The following is a 27,580-nucleotide window of genomic DNA, read 5'->3' as shown; positions in this document are numbered from 1 at the left end:
TCATTTCACACAACCAAGAAATACATCCTGCCCAACCAGTGGTTGATCAAGGAGAGGAGAGTGAAGAAGAAACACCATCACTCGATTTCACAGTCACAGCCACCAGTTCTTCAAGGTCGACCAGCAAGGTCATCTGCAGTGCTCCACACTGAAAGTCAGTAGCCTTCCACCAGCCAAGCTGCAGCCACTGCGTGACATCAGTAGGATAGTCCGCAAGATCCTACAAATCCCCTGGGAGGACAGGCACACCAACATCAGCGTCCTCATCAAGGCTAACATCCCCAGCATTGAAGCACTGACCACACTCGATCAGCTCCGCTGGGCAAGCCACATAGTTTGCATGCCAGACACGAGACTCCCAAAGCAAGTGCTCTACTCGGAACTCCTTCATGGCAAATGAGCCAAAGGTGGGCAGCGGAAACGCTACAAGGACACCCTCAAAACCTCCCTGATAAAGCGCAATATCCCCACTGACACCTGGGAGTCCCTGGCCCAAGACCACCCTAAGTGGAGAAAGTGCATCTGAGGGGGTGCTGAGCACCTCGAGTCTTGACGCCGAGAAATCAAGCGCAGGCAGCGGAAAGAGCATGCGGCAAACCTGTCCCACTCTCCCCTTCCCTCAACAACTATCTGTCCCACCTGTGACAGAGACTGTGGTGCTCGTATTGGACTGTTCAGCCATCAAAGCACTCATGTTAAGAATGGAAGCAAGTCTTCCTCGATTCCGAGGAACTGCCTATGATGATGATGATGAGGCAAAGGCCCACACAGGACAGTCACTAAGGAAGTGCATAAAGGTGATGAGTTCATTTTTTTATGTCGTATTGGATGGATAAATGTATAAAGTTGGTTTGGAAACTTTGCTCTGTGGTGGCATTTATTTCAGCATTGTGGCCGAGAGGACTCTATAATGGTCAGCAACAGAGGGAGGTAGGTGTGGGATAAATGTTGAAAGGGGAATTGGAGTTGTGGTAACAGGTATTACAGGCGGATGATCCATCCCAGATATCCTGGCCAGAAAGTGGCTGTCTTGGTTGCATCCTTCCTCCTAGAGAAACTAATGGGACTGAAAACCGATAAATCCCCTGGACATGATGGCTTACATCCTCGGGTTTTGAAAAAGGTAGCTATAGAGATAATGGATGCATTGGTTGTCATCTTCCAAAATTCCACAGATTCTTAGAACGGTTCCCACGGATTGGAAGGTAGCTAATGTAACCCCACTGTTTAAGGAAGGAGGGGGAGAGAAAACGAGGAACTACAGACCAGTTAGCCTGACATCAATAGTAGGGAAAATGCTGGAATCTATTATTAAGGACGTGGTAACAGGGCACTTAGAAAATAATAATAGGATTGGACAAAGTCAACATGGATTTATGAAAAGGAAATCATGTTTGACTTCAATAAGATTTTTAAAATCCAGTAAGCCTGCTGAACGCTGGGTTTTCATGGCGAGTTTAGGAGCGCTGAACTCAGTGCTAAGGTCGAAGTTCACTGAAGTGATGTTAAGTTGGTGTGTGACATCATCTTTTAATTTACATTCCCATGGCCAGCGCTGCTATTGACAGCTCTAAAGCTCCCAGTAAAATGGCAGCCGCCGAGTCCCAGGCGCTAGTTTGGCGGCCACCATTTTTAGACCAGATCGTGGTGGTGACTCGTGGTGGTAAGTGAGCCAATTTCTAGGTCACAATCTGGTCATTTATCTCATTGCTGTTTGTGGGAGCTTGCTGTGCACAAATTGGCTGCTGCATTTCTTACATTGCAATAGTTACTACACTTCAATACTACTTAATTAGCTGTAAAGCGCTTTGGGATGTCCTGAGGTTGTGAAAAGTGTTAAATAATGCAAGTTCAATCTTTCGATGGCCTCAAACATTAGATTCTGACAAAAGGTTATTGACCTCCCTCCCTCCATGGAAGCTGCCCGACTTGTTGAGTGTTTTCAGCATTTCCTGTTTCCATCTCAGATTTCCAATATCTGCAGTGATTTACTTTTTGTTCTGCAGGGCATATTCTGTCAGCAGCTTCAGTAAACAGCACCTCTTGGAGCCACGAATGGAAACTGATAGCAGGGCTTATTTACTGACCTATAATTCAAACAGCACAAAGAGTTTCCAGTCTTCAGCTCTTCCTACATTTACGTCACTATTCCAGCAGTTGGTTAAAGCTAAACATGGCACTGTTCTGTTAAATCTCTGCTGTGTATAATATAGACCAGCAAAATCAAAGGTTCAATCCCTGATCTGTGTTTATTTAGAGGAGCTCAGGTGGGGTCACACTGCAATTGGCCTCAGCGCTCCTGAGCCAAGGATGGGAAAATCAATCAATTCCTGGTTTCCTGATTGCTATTGAGTGAACTGCAGAAAAGTGTGTGTGTGTGTGTACATGTGTGCACATGTGTTTCATCCTGGTAAGTTGGGATCTAAGAGGGGAAATTATAGAGGGATATAAGATATGGGAAAAGGAAATCCAGATTATTACTTTAAATTAAATAGCAAGAGTAGGTAGGACAAATACAAACTAGTAAAAGGGACAAAATAATTAATGTTGAGTATTTCTTCTTCATACAGAGTGATCAACATAACGAATAACCTTCCAGATAGCGCTGGATGCAAAATCTATTATTTAAGAAAGTATTAGATGCTGCAATGGAAGTTCTTCAGGATCTCTCTCAGTGGATGGATTATGATGGATTATGATGGGCAGAATAGCCTTCTGCACCTGTAATGATCCTGTGATCTCTATTGAGCTTCTGGTCCAGTGTGTCCTCCTTTTCTTCAAGCCCCTAAGATAACGTTCCAGAGCAATCGGCCACCTCCCAGTTCCTTGTTTGTCTGACCATTCTTAATGTGTAAGCCTGGACTATGCATGTTCGTCATCATCATCATCATCATAGACAGTCCCTCGGAATCGAGGAAGACTTGCCTCCACTCTTAACATGAGTTCTTAGGTGGCAGAACAATCCAATACGATAACCACAGTCACTGTCACAGGTGGGGCAGATAGTCATTGAGGGAAGGGGTTGGTGGGACAGGTTTGCCGCACGCTCTTTCCGCTGCCTGCGCTTAATTTCTGCACGCTGTTGGCGACGAGACTCGAGGTGCTCAGCGCCCTCCCGGATGCACTTTCTCCACTTAGGGCGGTCTTTGGACAGGGTCTCCCAGGTGTCAGTGGGGATGTTGCACTTTATCAGGGAGGCTTTGAGGGTGTCCTTGTAACATTTCCGTTGCCCACCTTTGGCTTGTTTGCCGTGAAAGAGTTCCGAGTAGAGCGCTTGCTTTGGGAGTCTTGTGTCTGGCATGTGAACTATGTGGCTTGTCCAGCGGAGCTGGTCAAGTGTGGTCAGTGCTTCGATGCTAGGGATGTTGGCCTGATCGAGGACGCCAATGTTGGTGCGTCTATCTTCCCAGGGGATTTGTAGGATCTTGCAGAAACATCATTGGTGGTATTTCTCCAGCGACTTGAGGTGTCTACTGTACATGGTCCATGTCTCTGAGCCATACAGGAGGGCGGGTATTACTACAGCTCTGTACACCATGAGCTTGGTGGCAGTTTCAAGGGCCTGGTCTTCAAACACTGTTTTCCTCCAGGCGCCGAAGGTTGCACTGGCGCACTGGATGCGGTAATGGATCTCGTCATCAATGCCTGCTCTTGTTGATAGGAGGCTCCCAAGATATGGGAAGTGGTCCACGTTGTCCAGGGCCGTGCTGTGGATCTTCATGACTGGGGGACAGTGCTGTGTTGTAAGGACAGGCTGGTGATGGCAACAAACAAGAAATTAGGGATGCGTGCAATAAAGGTACAGCAGTTATCATGGGCGACTTTAATCTACATATTGATTGGGCTAACCAAACTGGTAGCAATACGGTGGAGGAGGATTTCCTGGAGTGTATTAGGGATGGTTTTCTCGACCAATATGTCAAAGAACCAACTAGAGGGCTGGCCATCCTAGACTGGGTGATATGTAATGAGAAAGTACTAATTAGCAATCTTGTTGTGTGAGGTCTCATGGGGAAGGGTGACCATAATATGGTAGAATTCTTTATTAAGATGGAGAGTGACACAGTTAATTCAGAGACTAGGGTCCTGAACTTAAGAAAAGGTAACTTCGATGGTATGAGACGTGAATTGGCTAAAATAGACTGGCGAGTGATACTTAAAGAGTTGACGATGGATAGGCAATGGCAAACATTTAAAGATCACATGGATGAACATCAACAATTGTACATCGCTGTCTGGTGTAAAAATAAAACGGGGAAGGTGGCTCAACCGTGGCTAACAAGGGAAATTAGGGATAGTGTTAAATCCAAGGAAGAGGCATATAAATTGGCCAGAAAAAGCAGCAAACCTGAGGACTTGGAGAAATGTAAAATTCAGCAGAGCAGGACAAAGGATTTAATTAGGAGGGGGAAAATAGAGTATGAAAGAAAGCTTGCTGGGAACATAAAAACTGACTGCAAAAGCTTCTATAGATACGTGAAGAGAAAAAGATTAGTGAAGACAAATGTAGGTCCCTTGCAGTCAGAATCAGGTGAATTTATAATGGGGAGCAAAAAAATGGCAGACCAATTGAACAAATACTTTGGTTCTGTCTTCAGGAAGGAAGACACATATAACCTTCCGGAAATACTAGGGGACCGAGGGTCTAACGAGAAGGAGGAACCGAAGGATATTCTTATTAGTCAGGAAATCGTGTTAGGGAAATTGTTGGGATTGAAGGCCGATAAATCCCTAGGGCCTGATAGTCTGCACCCCAGAGTACTTAAGGAAGTGGCCCAAGAAATAGTGGATGCATTGGTGATCATTTTCCAACAATCTATCGACTCCTATGGACTGGAGGGTAGCTAATGTAACACCACTTTTTAAAAAAGGAGGGAGAGAGAAAACGGGTAATTACAGACCAATTAGCCTGACATCAGTAGTGGGGAAAATGTTGGAATCAATTATTAAAGATGAAATAGCAGCGCATTTGGAAAGCAGTGACAGGATCGGTCCAAGTCAGCATGGATTTATGAAAGGGAAATCATGCTTGACAACTCTTCTAGAATTTTTTGAGGATGTAACTAGTGGAGTGGACAAGGGAGAACTAGTGGATGTGGCGTATTTGGACTTTCAAAAGGCTTTTGACAAGATCCCACAAAAGAGATTGGTGTGCAAAATTAAAGCACATGGTATTGGGGGTAATGTATTAACGTGGATAGATAACTGATTGGCAGACAGGAAGCAGAGAGTCGGGATAAACGGGTCCTTCTCAAAATGGCAGGAAGTGACTCGTGGGGTGCCGCAGGGCTCAGTGCTGGGACCCCTGCTCTTCACAATATACATTAATGATTTAGATGAAGGAATTGAGTGTAATATCTCCAAGTTTGCAGATGACACTAAGCTGGGTGGCAGTGTGAGCTGTGAAGAGGATGCTAAGAGGCTGCAGAGTGACTTGGACAGGTTAGGTGAGTGGGCAAATGCATGCAGATGCAGTACAATATGGATAAATGTGAGGTTATCCACTTTGGTGGCAAAAACATGAAGGCAGAATATTATCTGAATGGCAGCAGATTAGGAAAAGGGGAGGTGCAACAAGAACTGGGTGTCATGGTACATTAGTCATTGAAAGTTGGCATGGAGGTACAACAGGCGGTGAAGAAGGCAAATGGCATGTTCGCCTTCATAGCGAGAGGATTTGAGTATAGGAGCAGGGAGGTCTTAATGCAGTTGTACAGGGCCTTGGTGAGGCCTCACCTGGGATATTGTGTTCAGTTTTGGTCTCCTAATGTGAGGAAGGACGTTCTTGCTATTGAGGGAGTGTAGCGAAGGTTCACCAGACTGATTCCCGGGATGACAGGACTGACCAATGAGGAGAGACTGGATCGACTGGGCCTTTATTCACTGGAGTTTAGAAGAATGAGAGGAGATCTCAAAGAAACATATAAAATTCTGACAGGACTATGCAGGTTAGATTCAGGAAGAATGTTCCTGATGTTGGGGAAGTCCAGAACCAGGGGTCACAGTCTAAGGATAAGGGGTAAGCCATTTAGGACCGAGATGAGGAGAAACTTCTTCACTCAGAGAGTTGTTAACCAGTGGAATTCTCTACCGCAGAGAGTTCGTTAGGTATATTCAACAGGAAGTTAGATGTGGCCCTGACTGCTAAAGGGATCCAGGGGTATGGAGAGAAAGCAGGAAAGGGGTACTGAGGTGAATAATCAGCCATTGAATGGTGGTGCAGGTTCGAAGGGCCAAATGGCCTGCTCCTGCATCTATTTTCTATGTATCTATGTTTCTATGTCGGCCAATCTCTCACAGAGGGCATCACATCCATGCTGAATGCTTTCCTCACCCAACAATAACAGCAACAACTTGAATTTATTTAGTTTGTTTAATTTAATGAAACATCCCAAGGTGCCTTAGGGAGGCAATTGATCACAGAACAGGATTTTGGCAGGCACGTTCATGAAGAGATCAGAGATGGGGTTGAAGAGGTAAGTTTCGTGGAGGCTTTTGAAAGCAGGGGGAGATGTGACAAAGTGAAGAGCTTGTTTTGACATGTATTGCACCAAGCCACTACTTCAATGAAATACAAAAAAATATAATCCAAAAGCTTAAATGCAAACATACCTGAAAGATGTGTGTTCCCCTTTAAAAGGTGCTGACAGTGCCTTGGTGAGTCTGCTGAATGCTGGGTTTTCATGGTGAGCTTAGGATCGATTGCTGAACTCAGCGCCAAGGCTCACGTTCGCTAAAGTGATTCAGTTTACGTTGCCAAGGCCAGTGCTACTATTGGCAACTCTAAGGTCCTCAGCAAATGGCGGCCGGCAAGTCCTGCGCCACAGAAGAGCGGTAGTTTGCCAGATCGTGGTGGTGACTCAACAACAAAAACTTTTATTTATATAGCACCTTTAATGTAGTAAAACGTTCCAAGGCTCTTCACAGCAGTGTTACAAGACAAAACAAATAAATTTGACACCAAGCCACATAAGGAGAAATTAGGGCAGGTGCTTGGTCAAAGTTTTAAGGAGTGTCTCGAAGGAGGAGAGAGAGGTGGAGAGGCGGAGAGGTTTAAGGACAGAATTTGAGATCTTGGGGCCTAGACAACAGAAAGCACGGCCACCAATGGTGGAGCGATTGTAATCAGGGATGCTCCAGAGGGCCGAATCAGAGGAGCGCAGACATCTCAGGGGGGTTGTAGGGCTGGAGAAGATTACAGAGCTAGGAAAGGGCAAGGCTATGGAAAGATTTGAAAACAAGGATGAGGATTTTGAAATCGAGACTTTGCGTAACCGGGAGCCAATGTAGGTCAGCAAGCACAGGGGTGATGGGTGGACAGGTCTTGGTGCGAGTGAGGACACAGGCAGCCGAGTTTTGGATGACCCCAAGTTAACGTAATGTAGAGTGTGAGAGACCAGCCAGGAATGCATTTGAATAGTCAAGTCTAGAGGTAACAAAGGAATGGATGAGGGTTTCTCCAGTGGATGAGCTGAGACAGGAGTGGAGACGGGGGATGTTAGGGTGGTAGAAATAGGTAGTCTTACTTAAGCCATGGATATGTGGTCGGAAGCTCATTTCAGGGTCAAATATGATACCAAGATTGCGAACAGCGTGGTTCAGCCAGAGACAGCTGTTAGGGAGACAGATGGAGTCAGTGGTTAGGGACAGAGTTTGTGGAATCTGATCATTTATCTCATAGCTGTTTGTGGAACCTATCTGTGCGCTAATTGGCTGCTGCATTTCCTACATTGCAACATTGGCTACACTTCAACACTACTTAATTAGCTGTAAAGCGCTTTGGGACGTCCTGAGGTTGCGAAAACTGTTAAATAATGCAAGTTCATTCTTTTAATTGCCTCAAACATTAAATTCTGACAAAAGGTTATTGACCTGAAAGATTAACCCTACCTCCCTTCCTCCATGGAAGCTGCCCGACTTGCTGAGTGTTTTCAGCATTTCCTGTTTCCATCTCAGATATCTGCAGTGATTTACTTTTTGTTCTGCAGGGTATAGTCTGACAGCAGCTTCAGTAAACAGCACCTCTTGGAGCCACTAATGGAAACTGATAGCAGGGCTTATTTACTGACCTATAATTCAACAAAGAGTTTCCAGTCTTCAGCTCTTCCTATATTTATGTCACTATTCCAGCAGTTGGTTAAAGCTAAACATGGCACTGTTCAGTTAAATCTCTGCTGGGTAGAATATAGATCAGCAAGAACAAAGAAAGAAAGAAAGACTTGCATTTATATAGCACCTTTCATGACCAGCAGACGTCTCAATGCACTTTACAGCTAATTAAGTACTTTTGTAGTATAGTCACTGTTGTAATGTGGGAAACGCAGCAGCCAATGTGCACACAGCAAGTTTGCACAAACAGCAATGTGATAATGACCAGATCATCTGTTTGATTTTGGTACTTTGATTGAGGGATAAATATTGGTCAGGACACCAGGGAGAACTACCCTGCTCTTCTTTGAAGTAATGCTATGGGATCTTTAATGTCCACTTGAGAGAGCAAACGGGGCCGCTGTTTAATGTCTCATCCGAAAGACGGCACCTTCGACAGTGCAGCACTCCCTCAGGAGCGTCCTCGACCAGGCCAACATCCCCAGCATTGAAGCACTGACCAACCTTGATCAGCTCCGCTGGGTAGGCCACATTGTCCGCATGCCAGACACAAGACTCCGAAAGCAAGCGCTCTACTCAGAAATCCTTCACGGCAAACGAGCCAAAGGTGGGCCGAGGAAACGTTACAAGGACACCCTCAAAGTCTCCCTGATAAAGTGCAACATCCCCACTGACACCTGGGAGACCCTGGCCAAAGACCACCCTAAATGGAGGAAGTTCATCCGGGAGGGCGCTGAGCGCCTCAAGTCTCATCGCCGAGTGCATGCAGAAATCAAGCGCAGGCAGCGGAAAGAACGTGCGGCAAACCTGTCCCACCCTCCCAGACTGTCTGTCCCACCTGTGAAAAGGACTGTGGCTCTCATATTGGACTGTTCAGCCACCTAAGGACTCATTTCTAAGAGTGGAAGCAAGTCTTCCTCGACTCCGAGGGACTGCCTTTGATGATGATGATGACTCCCTCGCCAATGCACTGGAGTGTCAGCCTAGGTTTTTGTGTTTAAGTCCCTGGAGTGGACTTGAACCCACAACCTCCTGACTCAGAGGCAAGAATGCTACCCACTGAGCCACAGCTAACACTGACAAAACTGACAAAGGTTCAATCCCTGATCTATGTTTATTTAGAGGAGCTCAGGTGGGGTCACATCTCAATTGGCTTCAGCGTTCCTGAACCAAGGATGGGAAAATCAATCAATTCTTGGTTTCCTGATTGCTATTGAGTGACTGCAGAAAAGTGTGTGTGTGTGTGTATATGTGTGTGTACAAATGCATGAGTTTGTGTACAGGTGTATGTGTGTGTGTACAGGTGTATGTTCGTGTGTACATGTGTGCTCATGTGTTTCATCCTGGAAAGGTGGGATCTGAGAGGTGAGATTATAGAGGGATATAAGATATGGGAACGGTAAATCCAGAATATTACTTTAGGACAAATGTAGGCAAATACAAACTAGTAAAAAGGTAAAAAAGAATTAAAATCAGGTAATTCTTCTTCATACAGAGTGATCAATATAACGAATGACCTTCCAGATAGTGCTGGATGCAAAATCTATTATTTTAGAAAGTATTGGATGCTGCAATGGAAGTTCTTCAGGATCTCTCTAGATGGATGGATTATGATACACAGAAACATAGAAACATAGAAAATAGGTGCAGGAGTAGGCCATTCGGCCCTTCGAGCCTACACCACCATTCAATAAGATCATGGCTGATCTTTCACCTCAGTACTGTAATGATGGATTATGATGGGCCAAACAATGACTCCTGGGTGATGATGGGGTACCCCGATGGCCACATGTGTGCAGTCGATGATGTCGTGCACCCATGGGAAGCCAAGCATAGTGGCAAAGCTGAACGCCCGCTCAGTAACACTGGCGTCATCAGTTACAAAGTTGATATAATTGACTGACTTGTCAAACAGGGGGCCGTTGACCTGTGTGATGCATCTGTAGTTTGCAGACTGAGAGACCCAGCAAATATCTGCTGTAGATCTCTGGAAGGAGCCTGAGGTGAAGAAGTTGAGGGTGCTGGTGACTTTGACAGCTACTGGTAAGGCGTGGGCCACCAGCTCCTCTGGACTGCATGTCTTGCTCGAGCAATGTACAAATGTCTATGATGACCCGGTGCGATAGCCTGAGCCTCCTTTGGCATTGCTGCTCAATCATGTCTAGGAAGTTCATCCTCTGCCTATATACCCTGTGCTGGGGTATCACCTCCGGTGTGGTGCAGCCCTGTGCTGATGCCCTCTGCCCTGCACAACATCAGGTGGTTGAGGGGAATGTTGGTCCTGTTCTTGTTGGTGCTGCTGGAGATGCTGGTGTTGGGGCTCCTCATGGTCCGATTCTGAGGACCAAGGTGACACAGTATAAACGCCACCCATACTGATGAAATAGATGACAGGTCATGTAGAGATCAGAGGAGCAAGCTGTCAATGGTGTGATAGGTTGTAACAATGAGGAGAGACTGGACGGCGACTTTGTTGAAATCACATTGCCTGTAGAAACGTAAATGTGCGCTGGGAATACAGTGAGAAGCAGCTTCTGCCTGAGGAAAGTGGCCAGCTATGAGGTGGGGTGTTTTATAGTACATTTCATCTAATCAGCTGGAGCAATGGCTACTAAACTCCCACCTCAGGCTGACAGATGTGGTTCCCGAGCAACGTGAATCTGTGGGCAGTCAGGGAAATTCAAAAGGTAGGCTGAAAAACGCTCTTAAGGTTCTGCAAACTACTTGTTAATGATTGACAATAGGTTGCCCACCTCTGCCAGTCAGGTTGTTGCCATCGACATTAAGCTAACTGGTTTATAAACTGGCCTAAAAACAGAAAATGCTGCAAACACTCAGCAGGTCAGGCAGCATCTGTGGAGAGAGAGACAGAGTTAACGTTTCAGGTCGATGACCTTTCCCTGGCCTTGTGCTATCGTCCTTTTTAATTATAGGTTTCTGTGCTATAAATTCTATGATGTACTCCATTTTCAGATAGACTGTCAACGCTCTACTTGAGTGAGAATGGTCACATGTGTAAAGTCCCAGAAGGCTGTCACCACGCACGGATTTATAACCCAGCAGAAGTCAACATCTTCAGAAGAGGGCAAAAATAAGGAAGGAATAAACATAGAAAAATGAATAAAGATATCTCTTGGCAGAAAGTAAATGGCCTTCAGGTTTACGTGTCTGCACTCGTTCCTATTGAAGTTGACAATCCAGGCAGGATGTCTTAATATAATTGAATTCTCTTCACAAGATCATAAGATGGATGTGGAGGTTGGGTTATTGAGCACATTTTTAGCATCCAACTGTCCCCGAGGTGACTCTCACCTTTGGCCTTTAACACTCTACCCAGAAGTCCATTCCATGTGTAGATTACTCTTTGCATGAAGAACCTCCTGACATCATTCCTACATTTGCACATCACGAGGTTGTCCTTGATACTTTGACCTGCTGTCAGACTGAAGTAATGTTCTGGATTTACCATTTCTAAACTGTTTATTTTCTCTTACCCGATTATAGAACCCCCTCTCAGTTATATCCTTTCAAGGTTGAAGAACCCAATCTCTTGTGTCTTTTCTCACAATGCAGTTTTCTGACACTCAGGATGACATGAGGGGAAATTTCACGGGAGTTAGCGGAGATGCGAATCCAGTAGCGCCGTGCCCCCACTGGTAGCACCCCACGGCGGAAATTGGGCAGTGCCCCGTGAGACTGCCGCGGGCGAAGTCAACACCGTCCTCATGGGTCGCGAGCCGGGTCGCACACCACTCGTGGGGCGAAATTTAAAGGGGAGGTACACTGCATCTCTGCGCCGCCTTCTTTTTATCCGACTCACTAGTCGGACGGTTGTCCGCTGATTTCACAGGGACCGTGCTGAGAATTAAGAAACATTTCTTTCAATGCTAGCCACTGCTTATCGACTGCCATACCTTTTAATCGATTTTTCCAATCTACCGTAACCAACTCGTCCCTCATACCTGTATAATTGGCTTTATTTAGTTTAACAGCCGAAAATTCAGTACTAGGGGCGGTAAGAACCTAGAGACGGGAATTCCTGCGGCAGGTGCAAAAGTCCCGCCCCGCGAGAGGAAGTGGAGCGCAAAATCTCGTGGGGCGGGACTGGGGCACAAAGGGACGTGAATTTTCCAGCGCTACGCGGTGGGACGTGTAGTGCTGGCAGGAAGACGGGGCCCTCCCCTTCCATTAAAGGGGAGGGCCAAGCTGCCGACTCTGCAAGGGAGAGAAGGGGCCATCGCTGGACCACCAGGGAGCGAAGTGCCGTGGCAGCAGCCCAGCACACAGGCAGAGTGCCACGCTGGAAGATCATGGCACGAACCCCGCGATCTGCAGTGAAGAAGGCCACGATCAGTAAATCGCCCATTTTTAAATTTTTCACTGCCGCACCTCCCCTTTAATTTTCATCCCGTGAGTGACCATGAGCAGCTTCACGAGGCGCTACCAAATTTTCGCTCCAGAACGAAAATGGGCCACTGCGTTTTGATGATGTTGACATCGCCAGCACAGCAGCACGGGAAGCTACCGATAGGAGCGGGGCGCTAATGGTTTGCGCCACCGCTAACTCCCATGGAGTTTCTCGTGAGTCGGTGGTGGTGCCGTGCCCGGGCAAACAGGCAGTCTTAGTTATGCTGCGGATATGTGGCCGAAAGCTCATTTCAAGGTGAAATATGATACCAAGGTTGCGAACAGCCTGGTTCAGCCTCAGACAGGCGTTAGGGAGAGGGATGGAGTCAATGTCGAGGGAACGGAATTTATGGCAAGGACCAATATTGGTCTTTCCAATATTTAATTGGAGAAAATTTCTGCTCATTCAGAATGGTATGTCAGACAAGCAGTCTGACAATTTAGAGACCGTGGAGGGGTCGAGAGAAGTGGTAGTGAGTTAGAGCTGGGTGTTATCAGCGTACATGTGGAAACTGACTCTAGTTTCTAGACTCTAGTTTCAGACTAAGGCAAGTCATTCTCAAACATAATGTGAAATTATATCGTATTATGATCAATCTGCCCCAGAGGATCCTTTACTATGAGATTGCTAATTAACCCTGTCTCATTACACATTGCAAGATCTAAAATAGCCTGTTCCCTGGTTGGTTCCAAGACGTATTGTTCTAGGAAACTGTCCCGAATGCATTCCATGAACTCGTCTTCCAGAATACATAAGAACATAAGAAATAGGAACAAGAGTAGACCATACGGCCCCTCGAGCCTGGTCCGTCATTTAATAAGATCATACCTGATTTGATCATGGACTCAGTTCTACTTCCACGACCTCTTCCCATAACCCCTTATCCCCTTATCATTTAAGAAACTGTCTATTTCTGTCAAATTTATTCAATGCCCCAGCTTCCACAACTCTCTGAGGCAGCGAATTCCACAGATTTACAACCCTCTGAGAGAAGAAATTTCTCCTCATCTCTGATTTAAATGGGCGGCCCCTTATTCTAAGATTATGCTCTCTAGTTCTAGTCTCCCCCATCAGTGGGAACATCCCCTCTGCATCCAGCTTGTCAAGCCCCCTCATAATCTTATACGTTTCGATAAGATCACCTCTCATTCTTCTGAATTCCAATGACTCAACCTTTCCTCATAAGTCAACCCCCTTATCCCCAGAATCAACCTAGTGAACCTTCTCTGAACTGCTTTCAAAGTAAGTATATAACATAAGAACATAAGAACATAAGAATTAGGAACAGGAGTAGGCCATCTAGCCCCTCGAGCCTGCTCCGCCATTCAATAAGATCATGGCTGATCTGGTCGTGGATCAGCTCCACTTACCCGCCCTCTCCCCATAACCCTTAATTCCCTTATTGCTTAAAAATCTATCTATCTTTGACTTGAAAACATTCAATGAGCCAGCCTCAACTGCTTCCATGGGCAGAGAATTCCACAGATTCACAACCCTCTGGGAGAAGAATTTATTTCTCAACTCGGTTTTAAATTGGCTCCTCCGTATTTTGAGGCTGTGCCCCCTAGTTCTAGTCTCCCCCACCAATGGAAACAATCTCTCTGCCTCTATCTTGTCTATCCCTTTCATGATTTTAAATGTTTCTATAAGATCACCCCTCATCCTTCTGAACTCCAAGGAGTAAAGACCCAGTCTACTCAATCTATCATCATTAGGTAACCCCCTCATTTCTCGAATCAGCCTAGTGAATCGTCTCTGTACCCCTTCCAAAGCTAGTATATCCTTCCTTAAGTAAGGTGACCAAAACTGCACGCAGTACTCCAGGTGCGGCCTTACCAATACCTTATACAGTTGCAGCAACACCTCCCTGCTTTTGTACTCTATCCCTTTCGCAATGAAGGCCAACATTCCATTTGCCTTCCTGATTACCTGCTGCACCTGAAAAACTAACCTTTTGGGATTCATGCACAAGGATCCCCAGGTCCCTCTGCACCACAGCATGTTGTAATTTCTCCCCATTCAAATAATATTCCCTTTTACTGTTTTTTTTCCCAAGGTGGATGACCTCACACTTTCCGACATTGTATTCCATCTGCCAAAACTTAGCCCATTTGCTTAACCTATCCAAATCTCCTTGAAGCCTCTCTGAGTCCTCTACACAACCCGCTTTCCCACTAATCTTAGTGTCATCTGCAAATTTTGTTGCACTACACTCTGTCCCCTCTTCTAGGTCATCTATGTATATTGTAAACAGTTGTGGTCCCAGTACTGATCCCTGTGGCACACCACTAACCACTGATTTCCAACCGGAAAAGGACCCATTTATCCCGACTCTCTGCTTTCTGTTCGCCAGCCAATTCTCTATCCATGCTAATACATTTCCTCTGACTCCGCGTACCTTTATCTTCTGCAGTAACCTTTTGTGTGGCACCTTATCGAATGCCTTTTGGAAATCCAAATACACCACATCCATCGGTACACCTCTATCCACCATGCTCGTTATATCTTCAAAGAATTCCAGTAAGTTAGTTAAACATGATTTCCCTTTCATGAATCCTTGCTGCGTCTGCTTGATTGCACTATTCCTATCCAGATTCCCGCTATTTCTTCCTTAATGATAGTTTCAAGCATTTTCCCCACTACAGATGTTAAACTAACCGGCCTATAGTTACCTGCCTTTTGCCTGCCCCCTTTTTTAAACAGAGGCGTTACATTAGCTGCTCTCCAATCCGCTGGTACCTCCCCAGAGTCCAGAGAATTTTGGTAGATTATAACAAATGCATCTGCTATAACTTCCGCCATCTCTTTTAATACCCTGGGATGCATTTCATCAGGACCAGGGGACTTGTCTACCTTCAGTCCCATTAGTCTGTCTAGCACTACCTCCCTAGTGATAGTGATCATCTCAAGGTCTCCCTTCCCACATTCCTATGACCAGCAATTTTTGGCATGGTTTTTGTGTCTTCCACTGTGAAGACCGAAGCAAAATAATTGTTTAAGGTCTCAGCCATTTTCACATTTCCCATTATTAAATCCCCCTTTTCATCTTCTAAGGGACCAACATTTACTTTAGTCACTCTTTTCCGTTTTATATATCTGTAAAAGCTTTTGCTATCTGTTTTTATGTTTTGCGCAAGTTTACCTTCGTAATCTATCTTCCCTTTCTTTATTGCTTTTTTAGTCATTCTTTGCTGTTGCTTAAAATTTTCCCAATCCTCTAGTTTCCCACTAACCTTGGCCACCTTATACGCATTGGTCTTTGATTTGATACTTTCCTTTATTTCCTTGGTTATCCAAGGCTGGTTATCTCTTCTCTTGCCGCCCTTCTTTTTCACTGGAATATATTTTTGTTGCCCATTATGAAAGAGCTCCTTAAAAGTCCTCCACTGTTCCTCAATTGTGCCACCGTTTCCAGTCTACTTTAGCCAACTCTGCCCTCATCCCACTGTAGTCCCCTTTGTTTAAGCATAGTACACTCGTTTCTGACATAACTTCCTCATCTTCAATCTGTATTACAAATTCAACCATATTGTGATCACTCATTCCGAGAAGATCTTTTACGAGGAGATCGTTTATTTTTCCTGACTCATTACACAGGACCAGATCCAAAATGGCTTGCTCCCTTGTAGGCTCTGTTACATACTGTTCTAAGAAACAATCCCGTATGCATTCTATGAATTCCTCCTCCAGGCTACCCCCTGCGATTTGATTTGACCAATCGATATGTAGGTTAAAATCCCCCATAACTACTGCCGTTCCTTTTTCACATACCTCCATTATTCCCTTGATTATTGCCCGCCCCACCATGAAGTTATTATTTGGGGGCCTATAAACTACGCCGACCAGTGACTATTTCCCCTTACTATCTCTAATCTCCACCCACAATGATTCAACATTTTGTTCATTGGAGCCAATATCATCCCTCACAACTGCCCTGATATCATCCTTTCATAAATATGGAAACCAAAACTGCACGCATTATTCCAGGTGTGGCCTCACCAATACCCTGTTTAGCTGTAGCAAGACTTCCCTGCTTTTATACTCCATCCCCTTTGCAATAAAGGCCAAGATACCATTGGCCTTCCTGATCACTTGCTGTACCTGCATACTATTCTTTTGTGTTTGATGCACAAGTACCCCCAGGTCCCGCTGTACTGCGGCACTTTGCAATCTTTCTCCATTTAAATAATAACTTGCTCTTTGATTTTTTTCTGTCAAAGTGCATGACCTCACACTTTCCAACATTATACTCCATCTGCCAAATTTTTGCCCACTCACTTAGCCTGTCTATGTCCTTTTGCAGATTTTTTGTGTCCTCCTCACACATGGCTTTTCCTCCCATCTTTGTATCATCAGCAAACTTGGCTACGTTACACTCAATCCATTCTTCCAAGTCGTTAATATAGATTGTAAATAGTTGGGGTCCCAGCACTGATCCCTGCGACACCCCACTAGTTATTGGTTGCCAACCCGAGAATGAACCATTTATCCCGACTCTCTGTTCCCTGTTACCGTTGCCAATTTGATTTGAACAGTCTATATGAAGATTAAAGTCCCCCACAATTATATTAGCCGCTTCAGTCGGGCGATCTGCCTGTGGACGCAGTTCACCGCAATTATTTAGGTGAATCCTGAGGACAACTTTCTCGCGATCTGCCTTCGGACTCTGGGATCGTTCCCTGTGACCATTAGATGCCTGAAAACTGGCCTAAACAAATATCTAGTGTCATGATCAAGCACTAGAGTCAGACAAAGCACGATTGGTACAGATTAAAGCCACAACAAAATACATCAGCCCAGTCTCAGAAGAGTGCCCCCTACTGCACTAGTGTGATATTTTCCCATTTTCCATACCAGCCATCCTTTGTTCTCTTTGAATGAAATTTCCAAGCGAATGCTGAATTAAAGGGCAGGTTTTTACTTTGTCGAGGAGCTGGACTGACATTCACTGTTTATAGGACCCTTGCAGATTCAGACAGAGATTAGATACCTTATCCCAGAGGTGAAAGTTCAGTCTCTGCTCCACTCTCCAACAGTCGTCTCAAAATTAGAATTCTCTGGGTGGGGTCCTAAAACAGGTGGTAGGCCGCTCATTAGCACTTGCAAGGGGCCTAAGGCCCGTTTTCAATAGCTGCCATGGATGCCCGGAAACTGGCTCAATCCAATTTTGTGTTGGACTTTTTCAAGCATCTTTTGGGTTCATGCAGGATAGTAGTCCCTGAAATTGAAAAAGAAAAGAAAGACTTGCATTTATATAGTGCCTTTCATGACCACCAGACATCTGAAAGCGCTTTACAGCCAATGAAATACTTCTAGTGTGTAGTCACTGTTATAATGTAATGAATCTTGTAAAACAGGCACAACGAGGTCCCATTGGGGTTTCTGAAATGGAAAATGATTCATTCCCCAGCACTATCATCATTCACATTGATGAGCACAAAAATAGTAATGTAAAAAAAATTTAAATTTTGAATGTTCTCAAACATTTTGTGGGGTTTCCGTTACATCGTGTGCTTTGCTGTTCATAATACCCATGAAGAACAGCCTGTTAGTAATCAGGCTGCTTCCATCAAAGTCCCAGAAGGAACTGACAGTGATGAATGAGACAAACCCACAGACCAGCAACCAGCTCGAAGAGCTGCATAGTTCATTGGTGCTGGAGAGGAGTGAGTGTGAATAGGAGACCTGATCACAGCACACAGTGGATGCAGGGAACAGGAAGTCCATGTAGGATCATGTGTTTGTAGCTCGAGAAGAGACCATGCGGCTATTTATAATATCGTGCTCACTATCCAAAGTCAACCTTCTGAGATCTCTGTGCTTCCTCCAATTCTGGGCTCTTAACCATCCCCTGTTTCCTTTACCTTACCATTGACAGCCATACCTTCAGCTGTCTAAGTTCTAAACTCTAGAATTCCTTCCCTAAACATCTCCACCTCTCTAACTCTGCCTCCTCCTTTATGACACTCTTTCAAACATACCTCTTTGACCAAGCTTTTAGTCACCTGTTGTAATGTCTCGCTATGTGGTTCATTGTCAAATTCTGTTTGATAATGCTCCTGGGAAATGCCTTGGGGGACGTTTTACTACATTAAAGGCATTATATAAATGCAAATTGTTGTTGTAGTGAAATTTCAACTCATCGCCCATCATCTCAGCACACATCAATAGCACTTAAGAGTTCATCTATGTTCTGATGTAATAGTTTAGCTTAATATGGAGTCCATGTTCAAAAAATCACCATCTATATGCTTACTGCAAACATACGGCACATTTCAAAGTGGAGAATAATCCATTATAAATAAACAATCCATCCCAAGGTCTTTGATTGAGTTGTGAAGATCTCATAGATGATGTCAAAACAATAACTGCATGGAAGTACTTTCCTGTTGTACTACATTTCTCTGCAGACACCCCATGATGTGGCATGTGGAATACACTCAAATTCCTATGGGATGTCTGGAAACTTTGTTCGGTCTGTCACCAAAATTATTGCACAGTAATAATAATTTCACAAGATACCATTGGGGGCATTGGAACTCATGGGTCTCGATCTTAAACCCTCCCCGCACCCCTACTACTGAGAGGCATGAGAGGGTCAGGGAGGGGTTAAAATGTCAGGACCGGTCAAACCAACCCCATTAAATTATTAGCATAATTCAGGGCATTAATGTTGCTCGTATATGAGGACGGTAGTGGGCTAATTATTATACCTGGGTTCCTGCTCCAATGATAAAACCACAAGGCTACGATAGTCATTTATAGTGTAATTGCCTTGAAGTGCTCACTTTAATCTTGGACCCAATCCTGGACATATATTGAACACAATCCTGGACATGTATTGAACACAATCCTGGACATGTATTGAACACAATCCCTGACATGTATTGAATACAATCCTGGACATGTATTGAACACAATCCCTGACATGTATTGAACACAATCCCGGGCATGTATTGAACACAATCCTGGGCATGTATTGAACACAATCCTGGACATGCATTGAACACAATCCTGGACATGTATTGAACACAATCCTAGACATGTATTGAACACAACCCTGGACATATATTGAACACGATCCTGGACATGTATTGAACACAATCCTGGACATGCATTGAACACAATCCCAGACATGTATTGAACACAATCCTGGACATGTATTGAACACAATCCTGGACATGTGTTGAACACAATCCCAGACATGTATTGAACACAATCCCGGACATGTATTGAACACAATCCCGGACATGTATTGAACACAATCATGGACATGTATTGAACACAATCCCGGACATGTATTGAACACAATCCCGGACATGTATTGAACACAATCCCAGACATGTATTGAACACAATCATGGACATGTATTGAACACGATCCTGGACATGTATTGAACACAATCCCTGACATGTATTGAACACAATCCCGGGCATGTATTGAACACAATCCTGGACATGTATTGAACACAACCCTGGACATATATTGAACATGATCCTGGACATGTATTGAACACAATCCTGGACATGCATTGAACACAATCCCGGACATGTATTGAACACAATCCTGGACATGTATTGAACACGATCCTGGACATGTATTGAACACAATCCTGGACATGTATTGAACACAATCCTGGACATGTATTGAACACAAACCTGGACATGTATTGAACACAATCCTGGACATGTATTGAACACAACACTGAACATGTATTGAACACGATCCTGGACATGTATTGAACACGATCCTGGACATGTATTGAACACAACCCTGGACATATATTGAACATGATCCTGGACATGTATTGAACACAATCCTGGACATGCATTGAACACAATCCCAGACATGTATTGAACACAATCCTGGACATGTATTGAACACAATCCTGGACATGTATTGAACACAATCCTGGACATGTGTTGAACACAATCTCGGACATGTATTGAACACAATCCCAGACATGTATTGAACACAATCCCAGCCATGTATTGAACACAATCATGGACATGTATTGAACACAATCCCGGACATGTATTGAACACAATCCTGGACATGTATTGAACACAATCCTGGACATGTATTGAACACAACCCTGGACATGTATTGAACACGATCCTGGACATTTATTGAACACGATCCTGGACATGTATTGAACACGATCCTGGACATGTGTTGAACACAATCTCGGACATGATATTGAACACAACCCTGGACATGTATTGAACACAATCCCTGACATATATTGAACACAATCCCTGACATGTATTGAACACAATCCTGGACATGTGTTGAACACAATCCTGGATATGTATTGAACCAATTTTGGACATTGATTGAACTCAATGCTGTAACAGCCCTTTTGAAACTCTCCATTTACTAAAAGCTTCTAACAGTTTTAACAACCTGCCAATCAACCATCATGAGGAACACAAATGAATGTAACTTTCACATCAGTCCCAGGAATAGCTCCTCACCGTATGCACTTCAGCCTCACCCCTGACTCTTTGCCTCCTTCCTAGTACCTAAGTATAGACACAATGCAGTCTGCATAAACAAAGCACAGCTGGGTATCATCAGTTGATGCTAAGCTACAAATGCTTTCCCTTCTACTGGGTTTCTCAGCCAAGTTATAAATGTGAAGAGTTTTTAAAAAAAATCATAAATATGTCAAAATGAAAAATACAGAGCCTTAGCAAGGGAATTAAAGAATGTGCATTCTTTAAAAAAAACTTCCTTGATGTGAATTTTGAGCTCAGCAGGGTGATGGATGTCAGTGCTACATTTTCCATTTCAGGTACCAAGTGTCAGTATTAAACACTCCTCGGCCAGGTGTTAGCATGGTCAGATGCAGATCAAAGTTACCTCTACTCTGTCCCAACATTGTTCTTCAGTACCAACCTCAAAAGAATGCACCCGATTGCTCCATTTCTTACACTAGCCATTCTGAGATTGCCTGTTCAGCACAGAACTCGGAAGGCATGAGATTACCCAGATCCATTTCATGTAAGATCCTTATTGGAGATTTTACTTAACTCAGCTGGGTTTGAACCCAGGTACCAGAGGTGGAAGAGCAATTCTAATCAACTGCACTACCCAGTGCCCCAAGAATGTTCATGTGTGTTTTGGAGGGTATAGCAGTGGAGCATTGGGCAGGCTAATCTTACCCGACGATTAGAGGCGTTCCCGAGAGAGTGAGTGTCTCAGGTGTGGGGCAGGTTTACTCAGGAGAGAGAAGAAATTACCCGGGTGTCAAACAAGGATCAGGATCAACCAGGTCTAAGGAGGCTGACTTGTCACACCTGTCCAGTGAGAAGAGAAACATGGATCTGGGAGGTTAACTTAGAGAGGGAAAGGATAGCAATTAAAATAAATAAATGTTTATTTATTCCATATTGTCATGTTTGTAACCTTCACATAACTGTAACCTTTATGTAACAACACTGTACACTGTATACACCTGAGTAATGCACACCTTGACCACAGGGGGTGAACTTGTGGGAGACACTCCTCACCTGGTCATCCAGGTATATAAAGGGAGGTCCCACGCAGGGTCAGCACTTCTTGGTCCTGTGAATAAAGGTTCAGGTCATGGAGTGACCTTGTCTGCAGTATATGCCACATGTGATTCCATAGTAAGGTGTAAGGACACTACATTTGGCGACAAGAAACGGGAATCAATGACCCATGAGGATGGCCACTGGGAGCACAGAGGAACGGTACAGTGTTGGTGAGGACTGGGACGATTTCATTGAGAGGCTCTAGCAGAGCTTTGTCACGAAGGACTGGCTGGGAGAGGAAGCGGCTGGCAAGCGGAGGGCGCATCTACTGACCAGCTATGGATCCAAGATGTATGCGCTGATGAAAGACCTGCTTGCACCCGAGAAGTCCAGCGGGTTCATGTGGCAGACATCCACAGTTCGTATACCAAAACGCCACCTATGATGATGAAAGTTCTTTCAAATGGCACACGCATGGAGCTGGACACAGGAGCCAGCCAGTCACTTATGAGTGCCCAACAATTTGAAAAACTATGGCCACTCAAAGCTAACAGACCCAAACTGGAACGCATTGACATGCAGTTATGGACGTACACCAGAGAGATCATCCCAGTACTAGGCAGTGCAAACTTGGGGGTCAGACACAATGGATCGGAGAACCGGCTGCCACTCTGGATTGTCCCGGGGAATGGTCCCGGGCTCTTGGGGAGGAGCTGATTAACCAAAATGAACTGAAAATGGGGGGATGTGCACGCCATTTCATCTGTGGAGCGAAGTTCATGCTCACAGGTCCTACAGAAATTTGAGCCACTTTTTCAACCAGGTGTTGGGACTTTTAAGGACACCAAAGTAGTGATACGCATCACCCTGAACGCCAGACCAGTGCACCACAAAGCCAGAGCAGTGCCGTATGTGATGCGTGAGGGAATTGAGAGTGAGTTGGACAGGCTGCTAAGAAAGGACATAATTTCACCTGTTGAATTCAGTGACTGGGCAAGCCCCATCGTTCCTGTCCTTAAAGCGGATGGCTCGGTCAGGATTTGTGGCGACGACAAGACCACCATCAACCGAGTGTCACTACAGGACCAATGCCCGCTTCCGAGAGCGGAGGATCTTTTTGCCACGCTGGCAGGTGGCAAGCTGTTCACCAAGTTGGACCTCACTTCAACCTACATGACTCAGGAACTGGCTGAAGAATCCAAGCTTCTGACCACCATCACAATGCACAAGGGGCTAATCGTTTACAACAGGTGTCCGTTTGGCATTCGTTCAGCGGCCGCTATCTTCCAGAGGAACATGGAAAGCTTGCTTAAATCCATCCCTGGAACAATCGTATTCCAAGATAACAACCTAATCACGGGTCGAGACACCGAGGAATACCTCCACAACTTGGAGGAGATGCTACGCCGACTGGACCGGGTAGGCTTGCGACTAAAGAAGTCCAAGTGTGTGTTTTTGGCCTCAGAGGTCGAGTTTTTGGGAAGGAGGTTTGCCGCAGACGGGATCCGGCGCACCGAATCCAAAACGGAGGTGATTCGTCGTGTGCCCACGCCCGGCAACACATCGGAGTTGCGTTCATTTCTGGGACTATTGAACTACTTCGGGAACTTTCTGCCGAACTTAAGCACCTTGTTGGAGCCACTGCACATGCTCCTGTGTAAGGGTTGTGAATGGTTTTGGGGGGACTATCAAGAACGGATTTTCAATCGGGCGTGGAACCTGCTTTGTTCTAACAAGCTGTTGACCTTGTACAGCCCCTGTAAGAAACTGGTTTTAACGTGTGATGCATCATCCTATGGGGTTGGGTGCGTGTTGCAGCAGAGTAATGATGAGGGCCAACTCCAACCTGTGGCTTATGCCTCCAGGTCGCTCTCCCAGGCAGAACGGGGATATGGAATGGTTGAAAAGGAAGCACTCGCATGTGTCTACGGGGTGAAAAAGATGCATCAGTACCTTTTCAGCAGAAGGTTCGAGTTAGAAATGGACCACAAACTGTTGTCTGACAGCAAGGCTGTCAATGCCAATGCGTCAGCTCGCATACAGCGGTGAGCCCTCACGCTGGCTGCGTATGACTACACCATACGACACCGGCCAGGCACCGAAAATTGCGCTAACGCGCTCGGCAGGCTCCCACTGGCGACCACCGAGGGGGCGTCGGAACAAAGCGCAGAGATGGTCATGGCCGTTGAGGCTTTCGACACCGCAGGCTCCCCCATCACAGCCCACCAGATCAAAATCTGGACCAACAGAGATCCCCTCCTATCCCTGATAAAGAAATGTGTCCTGACTGGGGATTGGGCGCCCACACATGGAGCGTGCCCTGAGGAGCACAGGCCGTTTCACAGACGGATGGACGAGCTCTCCATCCAAGCCGACTGCCTGCTATGGGGGCAGCTGGGTAGTCATGCCCCAGAAAGGAAGGGAAGCATTCATCAGGGAACTCCACAGCGAGCACCCAGGCATCGTGCCAATGAAGACCATTGCCCGGTCACATGTATGGTGGCCGGGAATTGACTCAGACCTGGAACACTGGGTTCGCAGATGCACGACGTGTGCTCAGCTGGGAAATGCCCCCAGGGAGGCCCCACTCAGCCCGTGGCCCTGGCCCACCAGGCCATGGTCACGTATCCACGTAGACTACGTGGGCCCGTTCATGGGAAAAATGTTCCTGATTGTTGTCGATGCATACTCAAAATGGATCGAGTGCATCATATTGAATTCGTGCACGACATCCACCACCGTGGAGAGTCTGCGTACGGTCTTTGCGACCCATGATTTGCCGGACATCCTGGTGATCAATAATGGCCCGTGTTTCACTAGCTATGAATTCCAGCAGTTTTTGTTGGGTAATGATATCAAACACGTCAGGACAGCACCGTTCAAGCCGGCTTCCAATGGCCAGACGGAACGTGCGGTTCAAATCATAAAACAGGGTATGCTTCGGATTCAAGGACCCTCCCTTCAGTACTGCCTATCATGCCTCCTGCCGGCCTATAGGTCCCACCCGCATTCGCTCACGGGAGTCCCGCCCACGGAACTACTCATGAAACTCACGTTTAAAACACGGCTGTCCCTCATTCATCCAGCCCTGTCAGACATTGTTGAGGGCAAGCGCCAGTCCCAAATCGAGTGCCATGATCGCAATTCAGTGGGGAGATGCATAGAAATCGATGACCCTGTATTCGTTCTCAATCATACTTTGGAACCCAAGTGGCTTGAGAGTACTGTAATTGGCAAAGAGGGGAATAGGGTCATAGTGGTCAGACTTAACAATGGGTAGATATGCCGCAAACATCTGGACCAAGTAAAGAAAAGGTTCAGCATGGACACTGAGGAACCTGAGGGAGATCATGAGATGTTACCCACACCACTGCCAGTGAACGAGCAACAAGGACATTCACCAGCATGCACAGTCCCTGCCAGTCCGGACAGGCCAGAATCACCTCAGGCGACAGAGACGCATACCAAGGCCCAACAACCAGAGCTCCAACTGTGGCACTCCACGAGAAAGCGTCGACCGCCTGAAAGACTCAATCTTTGACCCAAAGACGTTGGGGGGAGGTGATGTCATGTTTGTAACCTTCACATAACTGTAACCTTTATGTAACAACACTGTACACTGTATACACCTGAGTAATGCACACCTTGACCACAGGGGCTGAACTTGTGGGAGACACTCCTCACCTGGTCATCCAGGTATATAAAGGGAGGTCCCACGCAGGGTCAGCACTTCTTGGTCCTGAGAATAAAGGTTCAGGTCACGTAGTGACCTTGTCTGCAGTAAATGCCTCGTGTGATTCCATAGTAAGGTTTAAGGACACCACACATATGACAATTGTTCAAGTATTTCAAGGCTTGCTCTAGAATAGTGCCACTGAGACCTGGCAAAATATATGTTAAATTAACATCTCATTCTTTGCCTCCATTTTCTCCCACTATCCTTCCATTCCTGAAGGTAGTGACTCAGACTGAGGTACAATTCGTGGATGCTGGAAACCTCACTAGGACCTCACACCAGTAATGACCATTCTTGATCAGGGAGCCTGGATATTGAGTGTTGGCGGGCTGGTCAACTGAGGGAGGCCCTTGTGGGAGGTGACTAGGGTCGAGCCTGACCATGACTTTGCTCAGCGACCACACAAACACATTCCTCTGGGGGACCTGTGTCTAATTCCAGAGCGGGCGGATGGGGTGAAAGTCTTCTCACTGCAAATAGAAACAGAAAGGCAGACCAGGTCAGTCTAGGTGTGAAATGGAAAGACGGGTTAATATTTGGCATGGTATAATTCATCCACTTATGCTACTAGGTTGGGACACACCTAGTGGCTTTAGAGAAAAATTACCTTGGTCATTTATTTACTGAATTTTTGCTATTTTTTCACCTTTCCTCCATCATTAACTGAGCTTTGCTGTTGAACCTCCCATGTTTACATAAACCCCTGAAGAGTGCGTAACTTAGGCAGCAGACGCGCATTTCACAACCTCAGGACATCCCAAAGCATTTTACAGCCAATTAAATACTTTCAAAGTGTAGTCACTGTTGTAATGTGGCAGCCAATTTGCACACAACAAGGTCCTATGAACAGCAATTAAATAAATCACTAGATCATCTGCTATAGGTGTTGGCTGAGGAATAACTATTGGCCAGAGCACCAGGAGAACTCCCCTGCTCTTCTTTGAATAGTACCATGGGATCTTTTATGTCCCTGAGAGGGAAGACAGGGCGTCAGTTTAACGTCTCATCTGAAGGATAACACCTCCGACAGTGCAGCACTCCCTCAGTACTGCACTGGAGTGTCAGCCTAGATTAGGGGGGAGAAATTCGGGAGCGCCCCGTTTGGAGCGTTAACTTTTAAAAGTTTGAAAAATTAGCAGCAGGCACTACTGTTTTCAAAGTCTTAAAAAATGTGCGGTTGTGCTCCAGGAAGGAAGTGGAGCACTAAATCAGGTGTTTCACTTCTTTCCTGGAGCGCAATGGGCAGCAGGTGGGGCGGTGAGTGGAGCAGCGTTGCACACTGGGTCTCGTAGCACTGCCGCGTTGAAAGGGTCCTCCCTCCCTTAAAGGGAAGGGCCATCGCTGCAGGCTAGGGAAAGGAAAAATCTTACCTTCTCCACGACGGCAGCCACGATCCTGCCTGATCAGCCCAGCACTCAAGCAGCGTCGCTCAAGCACTCACTCAGGCTGATCGATCGCAGCCAAAGAAGACAGGCAAAAAACCTGTAAGAGAGAAGGTAATTTTTTTTTTACTTACCTTGGCCACCTCACCTTTAAGCATTGCTCCCGAAGTGGCCAGCCGCCCGATGCAAGCCTCCTGCAGCTGTTGGTGTTTTCGCCCGGCGATACTGCAGGGGGCGGGACACAAGTTTGGGTTCGGGGCGCTACTGGACGATGCGCACAGCGACGACGATGTCCGGACGAAGGTGATCGGGGCGCAACGTCAAACCCATTTGCGCCTAGTTATCGCCCGCGCCCCCTAGAGGCGCTAATGGAAGGCAGGAGCCCAATTGTGTTCCAGCTGAACTCACAACCTTCTGACTCAGAGGCAAGGGTGCTACCAACTGA

General features: G+C 45.9%; 1 long non-coding RNA gene across 3 annotated transcripts in view; it reads right to left on the bottom strand.

Moving 5' to 3' along the window:
• Window positions 1-2,119: 2,119 nt before the first annotated feature.
• Window positions 2,120-27,580, bottom strand: part of LOC139227782 (uncharacterized) — a 52,924-nt gene continuing 27,463 nt past the window's right edge. For 2 of the 3 annotated variants that reach the window (XR_011587463.1, XR_011587465.1), the window contains exon 3: window positions 17,431-17,735. This is a non-coding gene — a long non-coding RNA (uncharacterized lncRNA). Of the gene's footprint in view, window positions 3,755-17,430; window positions 17,736-27,580 lie in introns of those variants that run through there. The other variant, XR_011587464.1, reaches the window with a different exon arrangement.

The sequence above is a fragment of the Pristiophorus japonicus genome, chromosome 17, assembly GCF_044704955.1.
Source record: "Pristiophorus japonicus isolate sPriJap1 chromosome 17, sPriJap1.hap1, whole genome shotgun sequence".
NCBI lineage: Eukaryota > Metazoa > Chordata > Chondrichthyes > Pristiophoridae > Pristiophorus > Pristiophorus japonicus.
The sequence above is the reverse complement of the archived record's forward strand: the minus strand, read 5'-3'. Positions and strand labels throughout refer to the sequence as shown.